Raw genomic sequence first — 16,032 nt, 5'->3', positions numbered from 1 at the left:
CTAGGGCTCCTACAATCTAGGAGCCCTAGACATATTGCCTAAGAGGGAAGGGGGGCGCCGGCCCTTCTCTTCATGCCGCACACAAGGAGAGGAGGAGGGGCGTGAACCCTCCTTCTTGTGATGCCCTAATCCTCTTCCAAAGAGGATTGGGTGCCTCTCTTATGGTTTAATCCCAATCCAATTAGGATTAGCCAAATTGGGTTCAATCTATGCTAGTCCTAATCCAATTAGGATTTGAATGAACCATGACTCAATTGAACTCTTCAATCCTAATCCAATTAGGAGTCATGTTGATTCATTAGATTAATAATTAATTTAGACTTAAGGAATCCTAATCTAATTAGGATGTATTTAATTTTAGTCCTAATCCAATTAGGACTCTATTTGAATCCGAAGTCCTAATCCAATTAGGATTTCTAGGAATCCTACTCCAAGTAGGAATCCAATTTTAATTCAAAATTCCTAATCTCATTAGGATTGTAGGAATCCTATTCCAAGTAGGAATTCCAGTCCTACTCCAACTAGGATTCCCAGCCCTAATCCAATTAGGACTCTAGGAATCCCTCCCGAAGTAGGATTTGTGTTTAAGTCTAATTAATTAATTCCCTTTGTTTCTTCTTCAACTTCTTATCAATCAAATTGATTTCTTGTGATTCCTAATCACGATTTCAACCATCGGATCGGTCAATACTTCTAGTGTGTGTGACCCCATAGGTTCTATTCTGACTGGTAGTGAGATATATTGTGATCTCTATCACTATATCATTGAAAACTCCTTTCAATGGGTTGGAACGATTCCAACTCAACTCATTAGGGTTTATCGATCATCAAGATAATCCCTATGAGTCCCACCATCCACCAGTGACACCTAGCAGCATGTAGTGGCTACCCAGCAGAATGGAATGATGAACCTCTAGGTGCAGTTAACATGTGATACAGTCTTACTATCGTGGATCCCTACAGGACGGAGGTCATGGACAACTCGTCAAACCCCATCGTCTGTCATATGTCAAGATTTATTCGACTCGAGTTCGATAGTGAGAAACTCTTTCTCCACTGTGTATACTGCCCCGGCCGAGGTCTTACGAACTCAGTCTTATAAATCACATAGGATCTCTCCTTATCTATCAAGGTCGATAGATTCCATATAGGTGCATACCCTACTCCTACAGTGAACTTACTGCAGCCAATCTACACTGCATGGACCCATATGGCTAGGGACCATGTATGTGTGCAGTCAAACTACAATAACCCCACTGTGAGCAGCCGAAGCACCGCAGGTCAAAGGACCTATCACACTACTGCAACATCAAGCAAGTCACTGACGAGTGGATAGACATCCAAGTGACTTCTTGTATTGGTCACGCTCAGTACCCTTGTTCTCTAACAAGCACCTGCACTATCACTTCAGTGTCCCTACACTGTGGACTCAAGTCTCGTCCATCCAGAAGGAGAGTGATCTGTGCACTGATCGGATCGATCACCGTCCTCGTGATGATCCTTTGATCAGGAGCATTTAGAAATTAATCACCAATGATACATGGCTCAAATTCTCAACTCTTGAGAATATGTATCATCATCTTATTAATTTCTTGGACGATTCATAGACACATAAACAATATGAATGAAAAGATGCCTTTTATTTATTCAATAATAAATAGTCAAGTACAAAATTATGTCCCTAGAATCAACAATGTGTCAGCCAAATTGGCTTCTAGGGCATACATCTAACAATCTCCCACTTGCACTAAAGCCAATTGGTCATATATCTTAGGCCCATCTTCTCAAGGTGGGCTTCAGTCTTTTGCTGACTCAGCTGCTTAGTGAAAGGGTCTGCCACGTTATCCGCGGAGTCTACTCTCTGCACCTCTACATATTTCTTCTCCACATAGTCGCGTATGAGGTGAAAGCGCCGCTCTATATGCTTAGACTTCTGATGAGACCTTGGCTCCTTAGCAAGGGCTATGGCGCCATTGTTATCGCAGTAGAGTATTATGGCATCTGATGTCATCACATCCAGCTCTGCAATGAATTTCTTGAACCAGAAGCCTTCCTTAGCAGCTTCAGAGGCGGCGATGTATTCGGCTTCCATAGTCGAATCAGCAATGATCGGTTGTTTAGAACTCTTCCAATTCACCGTACCACCATTGCACAAGAACACGTATCCAGATGTTGACTTCCTGTCATCGACATCAGTCATGAAGTATGAATCTGTGTACCCTTCTACCTTTAACTCTGATGATCCTCCAAAAACCAAGAATAAATCTTTAGTTCTTCTCAAGTACTTAAGAATATTCTTCACAGCTGTCCAGTGTTCTTCACCTGGATTCGACTGATATCTGCTTGTGACACTCACAGCAAGAGCTATATCAGGTCGTGTACATAGCATGGCATACATGAGGCTTCCTATTGCCGATGCATAAGGAATCTTGCTCATGCGTTGAATCTCCTCAGGTGTGTTGGGGCACATCTTCTTGGAGAGATGAATTCCATGCCTTAGGGGTAAGAGACCCCTCTTGGAGTTTTCCATGCTGAACCTCTTCAGCACCTCCTCTATGTACATTTTCTGTGACAGGCCAAGCATCCTTTTAGATCTATCTCTATAGACCTTTATTCCCAAGATATAGGATGCTTCCCCAAGGTCTTTCATGGAGAATTCTTTTGACAACCAGACCTTGACCGAGGTTAGCATGGGAATATCATTCCCAATCAGGAGAATGTCATCTACGTACAGTACGAGAAAAGCGACAGCACTCCCACTAACCTTTTTATAAACACATGGTTCCTCCTCGTTTTTGATGAAATCAAACGTTTTGATTGTATCATCGAAACGAGTGTTCCAACTCCGAGAGGCTTGCTTTAGTCCATAGATGGACCTTTGCAGCTTGCAGACCTTGTGATCTCTATCACTGGAAGTGAAACCCAAAGGCTGTTCCATATAGATATCTTCATCAAGATATCCATTCAGAAAAGCAGTTTTCACATCCATCTGCCAGATTTCATAATCATGAAATGCTGCAATGGCAAGCAATGTTCGGATGGATTTTAGCATGGCTACAGGTGAAAAGGTCTCCTGATAGTCAATGCCTTCGCGCTGACTATACCCTTTCGCCACAAGCCTTGCCTTATAGGTCTCTACCTCTCCATCCGAACCTATCTTCCTTTTGTAGATCCATTTGCATCCAATAGGTACAATACCTTCTGGTGGATCTACTAAGGTCCAGACTTAGTTGGAATGCATGGAGTCTATCTCTGACTTCATAGCTTCCAGCCATTTCTCGGAATCGATATCAGATATCGCCTTGTTGTAGGTTTTGGGATCCTGTATGTGATCCCTATCTCCCACTAGGAACATTTCCTCAGTATCCTCTTCAAGTATACCTAAGTATCTATCGGGAGGATGGGAGACCCTACTAGATCTACGAGGTGGTCGAGGGACATCGTGTACTGGCTCTGTATGAATGGGTTCTATAGGATCCATGACTCGTTGCTTTTCAGAGACTTTCTCTTCAAGCTCAATTTTCCTCCCACTGCCTCTATCAAGGATAAACTGATTTTCCAAGAAGATGGCATGACGGCTCACAAACACATTGTGATCCTCTGAGACGTAAAAATTGTATCCTAATGACTCTTTAGGATATCCTATAAAACGAGCACTTATGGTCCTAGCCTCTAACTTGTCCGCCTGTAGTCGCTTGACGTGGGCCGGACATCCCCAAATCTTGAGATGACCCAGACTTGGTTTCTTACCATGCGATATCTCATACGGTGTGGTAGGAACGGATTTAGAGGGAACTCTATTCAATAAATAAATCGCTGTGAGTAAGGCATCTCCCCAAAGGAACATAGGTAAATCAGTGAAGCTCATCATGGACCTGACCATATCCAATAGGGTCCGATTTCTTCTCTCTGACACCCCGTTGAGTTGAGGTGTACCCGGAGGTGTCCATTGTGAGACTATGCCGTTTTCTTTGAGATAGTCCCGGAATTCCCCACTAAGGTATTCTCCTCCCCGATCTGATCGAAGAGCCTTAAGAGGTTTTCCAGTTTGTTTTTCTACTTCATTCTTGAACTCTTTGAACTTTTCAAAGGATTCAGACTTGTGTCTCATAAGATACACATACCCATACCGTGAATAATCATCGGTAAAGGTAATGAAGTAAGAATAACGTCCCCTGGCTAGCACATCGAATGGGCCACATACATCTGTATGTACTAGGGTAAGTATTTCAGTGGTCCTCTCCCCATGTCCTACAAAGGGTAGTCTAGCCATCTTTCCTTGAAGACAGGACTCGCAAACTGGATATGACTCGGAAGTCAATGAGCCTAAAAGCCCATCTTTATCCATTTTGTTCATTCTATCTTCTCCAATATGGCCAAGTCTGAGGTGCCACAAATATCTTTGGTTTATCTCATCTCTGGATCTTTTGGATTCTTTGGCACTCACATCTTGCTCGGTAACATTCACAGATACATCCATATGTAAATGGTAGAGACTGTCAATCATAAAACCACGTGCGACTATTTTATTTCTTAAATAAATAGAACAGCAGTCTTTGTCAAATGTAAAAACATGACCTTCCTGTGCTAGACATGAAACAGAAATCAAATTTCTGCTAGCAACAGGTACATAATAACAGTCTCTAAGTATTAAACTAAATCCAGACGGTAGTCGCAGATGGTAGGTGCCCACAGCCACAGCAGCAACTTTTGCCCCGTTGCCAACCCGAAGGGTTACCGCACCTTCCGCCAGCCTTCTACTTTCCTTTAGACCCTGCATGGTAGTGCACAAATGAGCACTAGAACCAGAATCTATAACCCAACTAGAAGTAGAAGAAACCGTTAGATTAGTTTCAATAATGAGCAAGTCTATACCTTCTGAAGGTGTGTCACCTTTCTTGTTCTTTAGGCTCTCGAGGTATGAAGGACAGTTTCTCTTCCAGTGGCCTTCGACATTGCAGTGGAAACATTTTCCTTTGTCGTTAGCCTTTTTCTTTTGAACTTCCTTCTTTGGCTTCTTGTCTTTCTTCTGCTTCTTTGCAGGCTTCTTTTTCTTCCAAGTAGACTTTCTCTTGGAACCAGAAGTCAACTCAGCAGCGAGGACATTGCCCCTTGAACCTTTCAAGGCTCCCTCAGCAGTTACCAACATGTTGATTAGTTCAGTCTTAGTGCATTCAATCTTATTCATGTGGTAGTTTACTATAAACTGACCAAATGAATTAGGAAGTGACTGTAGGATCAAATCCACTTGCAATTCCTTGTGCATGTCCATACCGAGCTTCTCAAGCTCCTCTAAGTCCTTGATCATGGTCAGACCGTGATCATGGACAGACTGCCCTTCGCGCATCTTCGCTTTGAAAAGCCTCTTGGACACTTCAAAACGAGCTGTGCGACTCTGCTCACCATACAACTCTTGTAGGTGTGCCAGTATGTCCCTAGCAGTCTTTATATTTTCATGCTGGCATTGGAGTTCATTAGACATAGATGCCATCATATAGCATTTTACTCTAATGTCATCGTCCAACCATTTTTTATGCATCTCACGCTGAACATCAGTGGGACGTGCTGGTAATGTGGGGATATCTGAATCGAGTATATAGCCTATCTTCTCACAGTCCAAAACTATTTTGAGATTTCTAAGCCAGTCCTTGTAATTGGTTCCGGTCAGTCGGTTGGTCTCAAGAATACGGGTCAAAGGGTTTGAAGCCGACATTGTATCTGCAGAGAGTAAAGATTCTAGTTAGACTCTTGTACTTGATCCTAATCTGTCCTAAGGTCTTTTAGAACAAATATGACTCCCACTATTTTCTCGAATTCCTCACACTCCCCTGGTAGGAAAACGGAAATCCCACACGACTAGGGTTTCTAGTGGGTACTGCGGTCCCACCAATTCACATGCCACCTCACCTAACAGTTATTGGTGACACATAGATGGATGAGTGTACAACTCTTGTACAATGCTTCTCAAGCATGTTGCAGTGCAACTTGGTTTCTAAGCCATGAAGACCTCACCTAACAGTTATTGGTCCCATTTCTTAGTTAAGTCAGACCCACCGTATAACCGTAGGAATAAAGTCGTCATTGGGTCCTCACCTAACAGTTATTGGTGCCCAACCCCACCTTTACCCTACAACATCTCATGTCTATAGAGAGGTCCAGCCCCCCAATGCAACTTGACCACCGTATCCAGCCGAGACAAGTCAACATCAGAAAGGCCTTAGCAGCTCTACTACAGTGGAAGACCTATTGACTTAATATTGGTTAATCAGGTCTTAGTGTTTGCAACTTGAGCCTTTCATAAGAGGTAATCGAACAATTGGCCAGGTAAGCAGGTGGGAGGCTCCCCTTACTCAGAGAGTAAGGTCCTAATTAAGTAACCACCTTTCATGCTTTCCTAGACACCAATTAGATCAATTAATCTAATATGACTTGCTCATGTCGGTTCACTCTCGACTTGATTGAGAAGGTTTTAATTTAGGTCTCAATTGGGTTTGCTACATCACATGTAGACCTATCTACCCGACTCTCATTCACATCACATGCAAACGGCGCATTGCAGGCAGTTATAATCGCGGCATCAAATTAAAGCTAAACTTTAACTAGGTGATGATCATGGATTCTAATTAGGTCGTATTACAAGCACATGCACATCAATCGATCAAGTGGTCTTCAACTCTTGAATTGGATCCAAGCTTCCTTGATTCGATCCTTGATCAACTCTTGATCCCATCGCCATCAACTGCTTAGACCCCTGTTCATCTCATGCATCGTCTTCGACTTGATCGTTGATGTACATTACATCACAGAAATACAACCAGATGTAAAATAAAAATAAAAATAATTTACATCTCCTTTTAGGGGGCACGCAGGCCTCTCAAAACATCAAATAAGATGCATGCAAGCATCTGAAAAATTACATGACATCGCAGATCACATCGCAGGTCATTACATTTGATACCAAAAGGGGTTGAATCCTATGATCATCACCGTATGCTACAATTATAATTTTCAGATCTGAAACTTAACTGATTATATCATGACATAGGTCGCTGATCATGCTAATCATGATTCTAAACTTTGTAATCCCATTAACAATGCAATTAGAATCATCTTTTTATCACATAAAAATCAGCATGTAAAAATTCAGCACCCCTGAAAAAATCTGCATGCAGAATTTTTCAGCATGCATGATCAATCAATTTTCAGATCTAATAAGCCTTTAAATATTTAATTCTTACCTTAATCTACGAAGCCTAGGCTCTGATACCACTGTTGGGAACCCGCCCATGCCGCTGATATTTCAAAAATTTTTTAGATGGCAGCGGAATCGGCATGCACGAGTTCGACGTTCATCTCATGAACGTTGTTTCGAGACCTTTCGTAATTAGGTAAGAATTAAATCCTTTTAAAACTAATAGGAAGATCAAATCTTCACCTTGCGCGGGTAGATGATCACCGCGAATCTGAATTCGTGGTTTTAGGAAGAGGGTTCGCTTGAAGCCGTTCAAACGTCCGGCCTCTACGGGTATCCACACGAAGCAGAGGACCGATCAAAGCTTTCTCGTCTCCCCGGGGTGCTAGCTCCCTTGCAGAGACTTCCTTTGATGGCTGATCTCCTCTCTTTCTTTCAACTCTTGAAAGTGCTTGAGAGGAGGAAGAAGAAGAAGGGACTCAAGGAAGAAGAACACAGCTTCTGCAGCCTTCTTTCTTTTCCCTGCGTTGGAAGAAGGATTGGAGGAAGAGGATGACGCCAACGCTTGGACTTTGCTCTCCCTTTGCTTGCGGCTGAACCAAGAGAGGAGGGGGCTGGTGGCGGCAGCAAGAGGAGGAAGAGAGCTCTTAGCTAGGGCGCCGGCCTCATGCCTCCTTATAAAGCCATCTAGGGCTCCTACAATCTAGGAGCCCTAGACATATTGCCTAAGAGGGAAGGGGGGCGCCGGCCCTTCTCTTCATGCCGCACACAAGGAGAGGAGGAGGGGCGTGAACCCTCCTTCTTGTGATGCCCTAATCCTCTTCCAAAGAGGATTGGGTGCCTCTCTTATGGTTTAATCCCAATCCAATTAGGATTAGCCAAATTGGGTTCAATCTATGCTAGTCCTAATCCAATTAGGATTTGAATGAACCATGACTCAATTGAACTCTTCAATCCTAATCCAATTAGGAGTCATGTTGATTCATTAGATTAATAATTAATTTAGACTTAAGGAATCCTAATCTAATTAGGATGTATTTAATTTTAGTCCTAATCCAATTAGGACTCTATTTGAATCCGAAGTCCTAATCCAATTAGGATTTCTAGGAATCCTACTCCAAGTAGGAATCCAATTTTAATTCAAAATTCCTAATCTCATTAGGATTGTAGGAATCCTATTCCAAGTAGGAATTCCAGTCCTACTCCAACTAGGATTCCCAGCCCTAATCCAATTAGGACTCTAGGAATCCCTCCCGAAGTAGGATTTGTGTTTAAGTCTAATTAATTAATTCCCTTTGTTTCTTCTTCAACTTCTTATCAATCAAATTGATTTCTTGTGATTCCTAATCACGATTTCAACCATCGGATCGATCAATACTTCTAGTGTGTGTGACCCCATAGGTTCTATTCTGACTGGTAGTGAGATATATTGTGATCTCTATCACTATATCATTGAAAACTCCTTTCAATGGGTTGGAACGATTCCAACTCAACTCATTAGGGTTTATCGATCATCAAGATAATCCCTATGAGTCCCACCATCCACCAGTGACACCTAGCAGCATGTAGTGGCTACCCAGCAGAATGGAATGATGAACCTCTAGGTGCAGTCAACATGTGATACAGTCCTACTATCGTGGATCCCTACAGGACGGAGGTCATGGACAACTCGTCAAACCCCATCGTCTGTCATATGTCAAGATTTATTCGACTCGAGTTCGATAGTGAGAAACTCTTTCTCCACTGTGTATACTGCCCCGGCCGAGGTCTTACGAACTCAGTCTTATAAATCACATAGGATCTCTCCTTATCTATCAAGGTCGATAGATTCCATATAGGTGCATACCCTACTCCTACAGTGAACTTACTGCAGCCAATCTACACTGCATGGACCCATATGGCTAGGGACCATGTATGTGTGCAGTCAAACTACAATAACCCCACTGTGAGCAGCCGAAGCACCGCAGGTCAAAGGACCAGTCACACTACTGCAACATCAAGCAAGTCATTGACGAGTGGATAGACATCCAAGTGACTTCTTGTATTGGTCACGCTCAGTACCCTTGTTCTCTAACAAGCACCTGCACTATCACTTCAGTGTCCCTACACTGTGGACTCAAGTCTCGTCCATCCAGAAGGAGAGTGATCTGTGCACTGATCGGATCGATCACCGTCCTCGTGATGATCCTTTGATCAGGAGCATTTAGAAATTAATCACCAATGATACATGGCTCAAATTCTCAACTCTTGAGAATATGTATCATCATCTTATTAATTTCTTGGACGATTCATAGACACATAAACAATATGAATGAAAAGATGCCTTTTATTTATTCAATAATAAATAGTCAAGTACAAAATTATGTCCCTAGAATCAACAATGTGTCAGCCAAATTGGCTTCTAGGGCATACATCTAACAGTTTTACGGTAACTTATTGATTCGCGCAATCACGCCCAATCACAGGTAACCACTGCACCCCCTATAAAAAGGGGGGAGAAGCTCAAGGCAAGGACTTCCTCTTCCTCCCCGGCCATTACTTTTTTTCATTACTTCTCTCCATTAAAAACCCCCTTTGACTTAAGCATCAGAGGGCCTGCGCTGGAACCTCCGGCCACATGCTTCTTGCAGGTTCGCTGGAGACAGCCGTCAGCCGCCGCACCACCAGCCGGAGCTCCTCCCCCTCGGTCCGTGGTCAACCCCGAGCTCAATTTTCAGCAACAGTTGGCACTAGAGAAAGGGACGAGTCGTGATTATGAGACTGAGAAGTAAAGGAGCTTCTAATGCCTCTCGGCATCGTGCACCAAGTCCTGGCCACTCAGTCCAGAACCCGCCACCAAGGCCTCCGGCAGATCAAGTTCCTTAGATCCAGCCTGAGCAATTCAACATGCTGGTGCAGCTAGTTCAGGCCCTGGTAGTAACAGTCCAAGGCCTGCAACGCGTGGAGGCCCCTTCTATGCAGCCTCCGTAGGTTCAGATCTGATCGACGCTCCTTTCAGATGGACCTGTGTCCCAAGGCCGAGATCTTCATGACTCTTCAAGAGTCAACAATGGAGAACGGCGCTGTCACCAAGGTTCAACCCGAGCGTCTCCTCGGAGAGAGCCGCTAGGGAAGAACCATGATAAAAGGCCACAACCTTCAGAAGCCGAATCGACCCCGGGTTAGGCAGACCACCATGGCGACTTCCCAAGATGGAGAACTCGACAAGAAGGTCGAAGAACTCGAGCGGCGAGTCGAGGCACTTCGGGATCAAAAAATTAGGCGTAAGGGTGACCCCGAGTTCACTACCAAGTCGCCCTTCTCCCTCCTAATTGAGGACGAGCTGATTCCACCAAGATTCAAAATACCTCAGATAGAACCCTACCATGGGACCACAGATCCTTTGGATCATCTGGAGAGTTACAGAGCGCTCATGGCACTGCAAGGATTCTCGAAGGCTCTGTTGTGCAAGGCTTTCCCTGCAACCCTCCGAAGAACGGCCCGGCTCTGGTTCTCCAGGCTAAAGCCAAGCACCGTGCTTTCCTTCGAGCAGCTCGGCAGGTAGTTTGCGGCCAATTTTGCCACCAGCAGGTGCCAGCGGCGAACGTCGGATTTTCTTCTCGACATCAAGCAAAAGGAAGGAGAATCCCTGACAGACTACATCAACCGCTTTACTGCCGCCACTTGAGAGGTCCGCGAGCTCGACCAATCGATTGCCATGTCGGCTTTAAAAATAGGAGCTCGATCCTACATGTTTCTCTTCTCCATCGAGAAGAATTTTTCTGCCGACTTCACGAAAATGTTGGCCTGAGCTCGGAAATATGCGAAGGCTGAAGAAGCCATGGCTTCTCAGCGAGACGCCGCCAAGCAGCCCTCAAAGGGGCTAAAAAGACGTCACGAGGAACGCGGTCGCTCGAGGAGCCGGTCACCTCGCTGCGAGAAGAATATGCCTCGGTTGAGGAGTCCACCATGCCCGAGACCGCAGCCCAGACCGAGATCACCACCTCGGCAGAGAACACTACCAAGGAGGTATGGAAACTATACTCCCCTCACTGCTACTCGGTCCGAGATTCTCATGGAGATAGAAGGTCAAGGCTATCTTCAACCATCACCACCGATGCAAGAATCAGAAGCTCGGCAACGCTCTAGGAAGTACTGTCGCTTCCACCGAGATCATGGCCACGACACCGAGGAGTGCTTCCGGCTTCGAGACGAGATCGAAACGCTCATCCATCGTGGAATACTCAACTGGTTCATATGGAATCGGCAAGACAAAAGAGCACCAGCAGAGAATGCCGCGCCACCTGAAAATCAAAATGACAACAGACATATTGCCGGCACCATCAAACACCATAGGGGGAGGCCTTGCTGAAGGGAGCCCGGCCAAAGAACTAGCCACGAAAGAGGCCCCCCCGAAGTGTCATCGCATGACCGAAGCCATCTCATTCGTGGATGAAGACCTGAAAGGAGTTGAGACTCCCCATGATGACGTTGTGGTCATCTCTATGATTGTAAACAAATTTGATATAAAACGCATTTTGGTTGATAATGGAAGCTCAGCAAATATGTTATTCTATGATGCTTTCCAAAGAATGGGAATGACAGAGGGTTAGCTCCGAAGAATGAATGCTCCGCTAGTCGGATTCACCGGAGATTCGGTCCTGGTCGAAGGCATAGTTAACCTACCTGTCACGGTCGGGCTCGCCCCCAGAGAAAGTACTATGAGGATAGACTTCCTGGTGGTTCACGTGACCTCGGCCTACAATGCTATCCTCGGCCGACCTGGACTCAATGCCCTCTGAGCTGTGGTCTCAACTTATCATCTGCTCATGCGGTTCCCCACCAAACAGGGAGTCGGCGAGGTCCGAGGAGACCAAGCGACAGCCAAATAGTGTTACATGGAAACATTTAAAGCAAAGCAACCAATTGAAACGCCAAGCCATGCAGAACAACCAGCTGAAGCATCAGCCTAAGTCTCAGCCCAGGCATTGCCCATCGAAATTCTGGAGGTGCGCGACGAGCTTAACAAGCAGCGAGCAGAGCCTGGCGAGCTTCTCCTTCAAATTCCTTTGAGAGAAGATCGCCCGGAGCAGATCGTGCAGATCGGCTCCAGCCCGAGCCCTCACGAACGAGATTGCTTGATCGAGTTTCTCCAGTCCAACATGGGCGTATTCGCCTGATCGCTTATCAGTATGCCTGAGATCGATCCTGAGGTCATGGTTCACCGACTTCAGGTCAAGTCAAACTACAAGCCCGTGAGGCAGAAAAAATGGAGCTTCGTGCCAGAACGACAGCAGGCAACGGCTGAGGAGATCGACAAACTCCTCGAGGCCGACTTCATTCAAAAAGTTTTCTATCCGGTCTGGCTCGCCAACGTGGTCTTCGTAAAGAAAGCTAATGGCAAATGGCGAATGTGCGTGGACTACACCGACCTAAACAAAGCTTATCCGAAAGACAGCTTTTCCCTTCCTAGGATCGACCAGCTCGTTGATTCCACCTCGGGACACCAGCTATTGACCTTCATGGATGCCTTCTCAGGATACAATCAGATCCGGATGGCGCCCGAGGATGAGAAGAAGACGGCCTTCATCACTGACAAAGGCCTCTACTGTTACAAGGTGATGCCATTTGGGTTAAAGAATGCCGGGGCTACCTATCAGAGGCTGGTTAGCAAAATTTTCAAGGACTAGATAGGTCAAAACATGAAGGTCTATGTAGACGACATGTTGGTAAAAAGCCAGACGGTCAAGCACCACATAACCGACCTCGACGAGGTATTTTCCACTCTCAGAAGGTACCAGATGAAGCTCAACTCTACAAAGTGTGCCTTCGGAGTCACCTCGGGCAACTTCCTCGGTTTCGTGGTCACTTAACGTGGGATTGAAGCGAATCCAGAAAAAATCTGAGCACTGCAAGAGATGATACCACCGAGGATGGTCAAAGAAGTACAACAGCTCGCTGGGCGAATCGTGGCCTTAGGGAGATTTGTCTCGAAGTCAGCTGAATGATGCCTCCCGTTCTTCAAGATTCTCAAACAATCGAAGGACTTCGTGTGGACCGAAGAATGCCAACAAGCCTTCAAAGAGCTTAGATGCCATCTCGCCTCCCCTCTGCTGCTCACGAAACCCCAGCAGGGAGAGCTCCTTTATCTATACCTGGCTGTCTTCTCGATAGTAGTCAGCTCGGTCCTGGTTCGAGAAGAAGATAAATCTCAAAGACTGATATACTACACTAGCCGAGTTCTACGGGACGTAGAGACCCGGTACTCCAAGCTAGAGAAGATGGTCTACACATTGCTCATCTCAGCCCGAAAGCTCCGACCGTACTTTCAAGCTCATACAGTGGCCATATTAACTGACCAACCCATAAAGAAAGTTCTGCAACGGTCGGATCGCGCGGGGAGAATCGCCAAGTTGGCGGTCGAGCTCGGAAAATTCGACATCGAGTACCGCCCGAGGCCGGCAATCAAGGCACAAGTGCTCGCTGACTTCATAGCAGAGTGTACCTTACCAGACGACCCCGAGACCGAGCTCACACCAAAAGAGGACACCCCAGAGTAACCATAGAATCTGCATGTGGACGGCTTCTCAACCTCGGGGGGTAGCAGTGTAGGCCTCATTCTTACCAGTCTGGATGGGATGGTTGCGGAACAAACCCTACGCTTCGAGTTCCCAGTCTTTAACAACGAAGCAGAATACGAGGTGCTCATTGTCGGGCTCAAGTTGGCGAAAGAGCTCGAAGTCAAAAACCTGAAGGTCTTCAGTGACTCCCAACTGGTCGTGAGCCAGGTCTTGAAAGATTTTTAGGCAAAAAAACCGTCAATGCAGAAGTACCTCCAAAAGGTGCGAGATATCACATCCACACTAAGCGCCTTCGACATCCAGCACATCCCCAGAGCAGAGAATGTGAGTGCGGACCAGCTGTCAAAGCTGGCAACCTCCTGTATGAGCGAGCTTCCGAAGACCACAACGCTTAAGTACCTCCAAGCACCAAGCATCGAGGAGCCCGAAACGGTCCTCTACGTTGACACCGAGCCAAGCTGGATAGATGCATTCGTCAATTACCTATAGAATGAAGTTCTCCTTGATGATGAGCTCGAAGCATGCCGAATTAAACGCCAGGCTTCTCGATACCTCCTGTACGAAGGTAAGCTCTATCGCAGATCCTTCACGTCTCCCCTCCTCAGATGCCTTCATCCCTCAGAAGCGAACTATGCCATGCGAGAAGTACACCAAGGATCTGCGGTAATCACCTAGGAGGTAGGGCCTTAGCCCATAAGATTCTACACCAAGGATATTATTGGCCTACACTTCAAAAGACGTAGTAAACTTCATCCAAAAGTGCGATTGTTGCTAGCAGAATGCCAATATTCCGCGCCGATCTTCAGTCCCGCTGACCTCAATCGGTGCCCCTTGGTCATTTGCCCAATGGAGAATCGACATCTTGGGATCTTTTTTCCAAGCCACCGGACAAAGAAAATTTCTTATCATCTCCATCGACTACTTCACCAAGTGGATTGAGGCTAAACCAGTGGTCCAAATCACCGAGCCAAAGATGCGAGACTTCATCTGGAAATCAATAATCTACAGGTTTGGGCTCCCCCGCATCCTAATATCCGACAACGGTTGATAGTTTGACAACACCCACTTCAAGAAATTCTACTCCGAGCTCGGCATCGACCATCACTTCACCTCGGTCGCCCATCCCCAGACCAACGGAGAAACAAAGGTGACAAATCGGACTATCATTCAAGAGCTAAAAGCTAGACTCGACATGTTCAAAGGACAATGGGTCGAAGATCTTTACAACGTGCTCTGGGCCTACAGAACTACATTTCGAATCCCTACTGGTGAAACCTCCTTCAACCTGGCTTACGGAACGAAAGCAGTCATCCCCTTGGAAATCAGGCTCCTGTCGTCTAAGGTAGAGAACTACGATGCGGCCTCTAACTCGTCCCGACTCAGAAGCAACCTTGACCTCCTTGAAGAGGTGAGGGAAATCGCTCGAATCCGCATGGCTAGATATCAACAGAAAGCGGCGCAATACTACAACTCTAGGGTGAAAGTCAAGCTCTTCAAAGTAGGAGATCTCATCCTGAGGAAAGCTGAGGCTTCTCAACCTACCAAGCAAGGGAAGTTCGCCCCGAACTGGGAAGGACCGTATCGAGTTGCTCGGGTCTAACAGCTTAGAGCATATAAGTTGGAGTCCCTCGATGGAACCCCCATTTCCCGAAGTTGGCATTCCAAGAACCTCCAGATGTATTGTCAGTAAAGCCCTCCTAAGGGTCTCCAGTGATTGAAAACACAGCCAAGGAGCTTTGCTGACAATTATAGATTTTTGTCTGGTCGGAAGAGTCCTTCTAATATTCTGGTCTTATATCAGTTTCGATGTTTTTGAATATAAACAGAAAAGAGAGGGTAGGTGTTGGGAACCCGCCCATGCCGCTGATATTTCAAAAATTTTTCAGATGGCAGCGGAATCGGCATGCACGAGTTCGACGTTCATCTCATGAACGTTGTTTCGAGACCTTTCGTAATTAGGTAAGAATTAAATCCTTTTAAAACTAATAGGAAGATCAAATCTTCACCTTGCGCGGGTAGATGATCACCGCGAATCTGAATTCGTGGTTTTAGGAAGAGGGTTCGCTTGAAGCCGTTCAAACGTCCGGCCTCTACGGGTATCCACACGAAGCAGAGGACCGATCAAAGCTTTCTCGTCTCCCCGGGGTGCTAGCTCCCTTGCAGAGACTTCCTTTGATGGCTGATCTCCTCTCTTTCTTTCAACTCTTGAAAGTGCTTGAGAGGAGGAAGAAGAAGAAGGGACTCAAGGAAGAAGAACACAGCTTCTGCAGCCTTCTTTCT

Source organism: Phoenix dactylifera, chromosome 4 (genome assembly GCF_009389715.1).
Source record: "Phoenix dactylifera cultivar Barhee BC4 chromosome 4, palm_55x_up_171113_PBpolish2nd_filt_p, whole genome shotgun sequence".
NCBI classification, from domain to species: domain Eukaryota; kingdom Viridiplantae; phylum Streptophyta; class Magnoliopsida; order Arecales; family Arecaceae; genus Phoenix; species Phoenix dactylifera.
Note: the sequence above shows the minus strand (reverse complement) of the source record.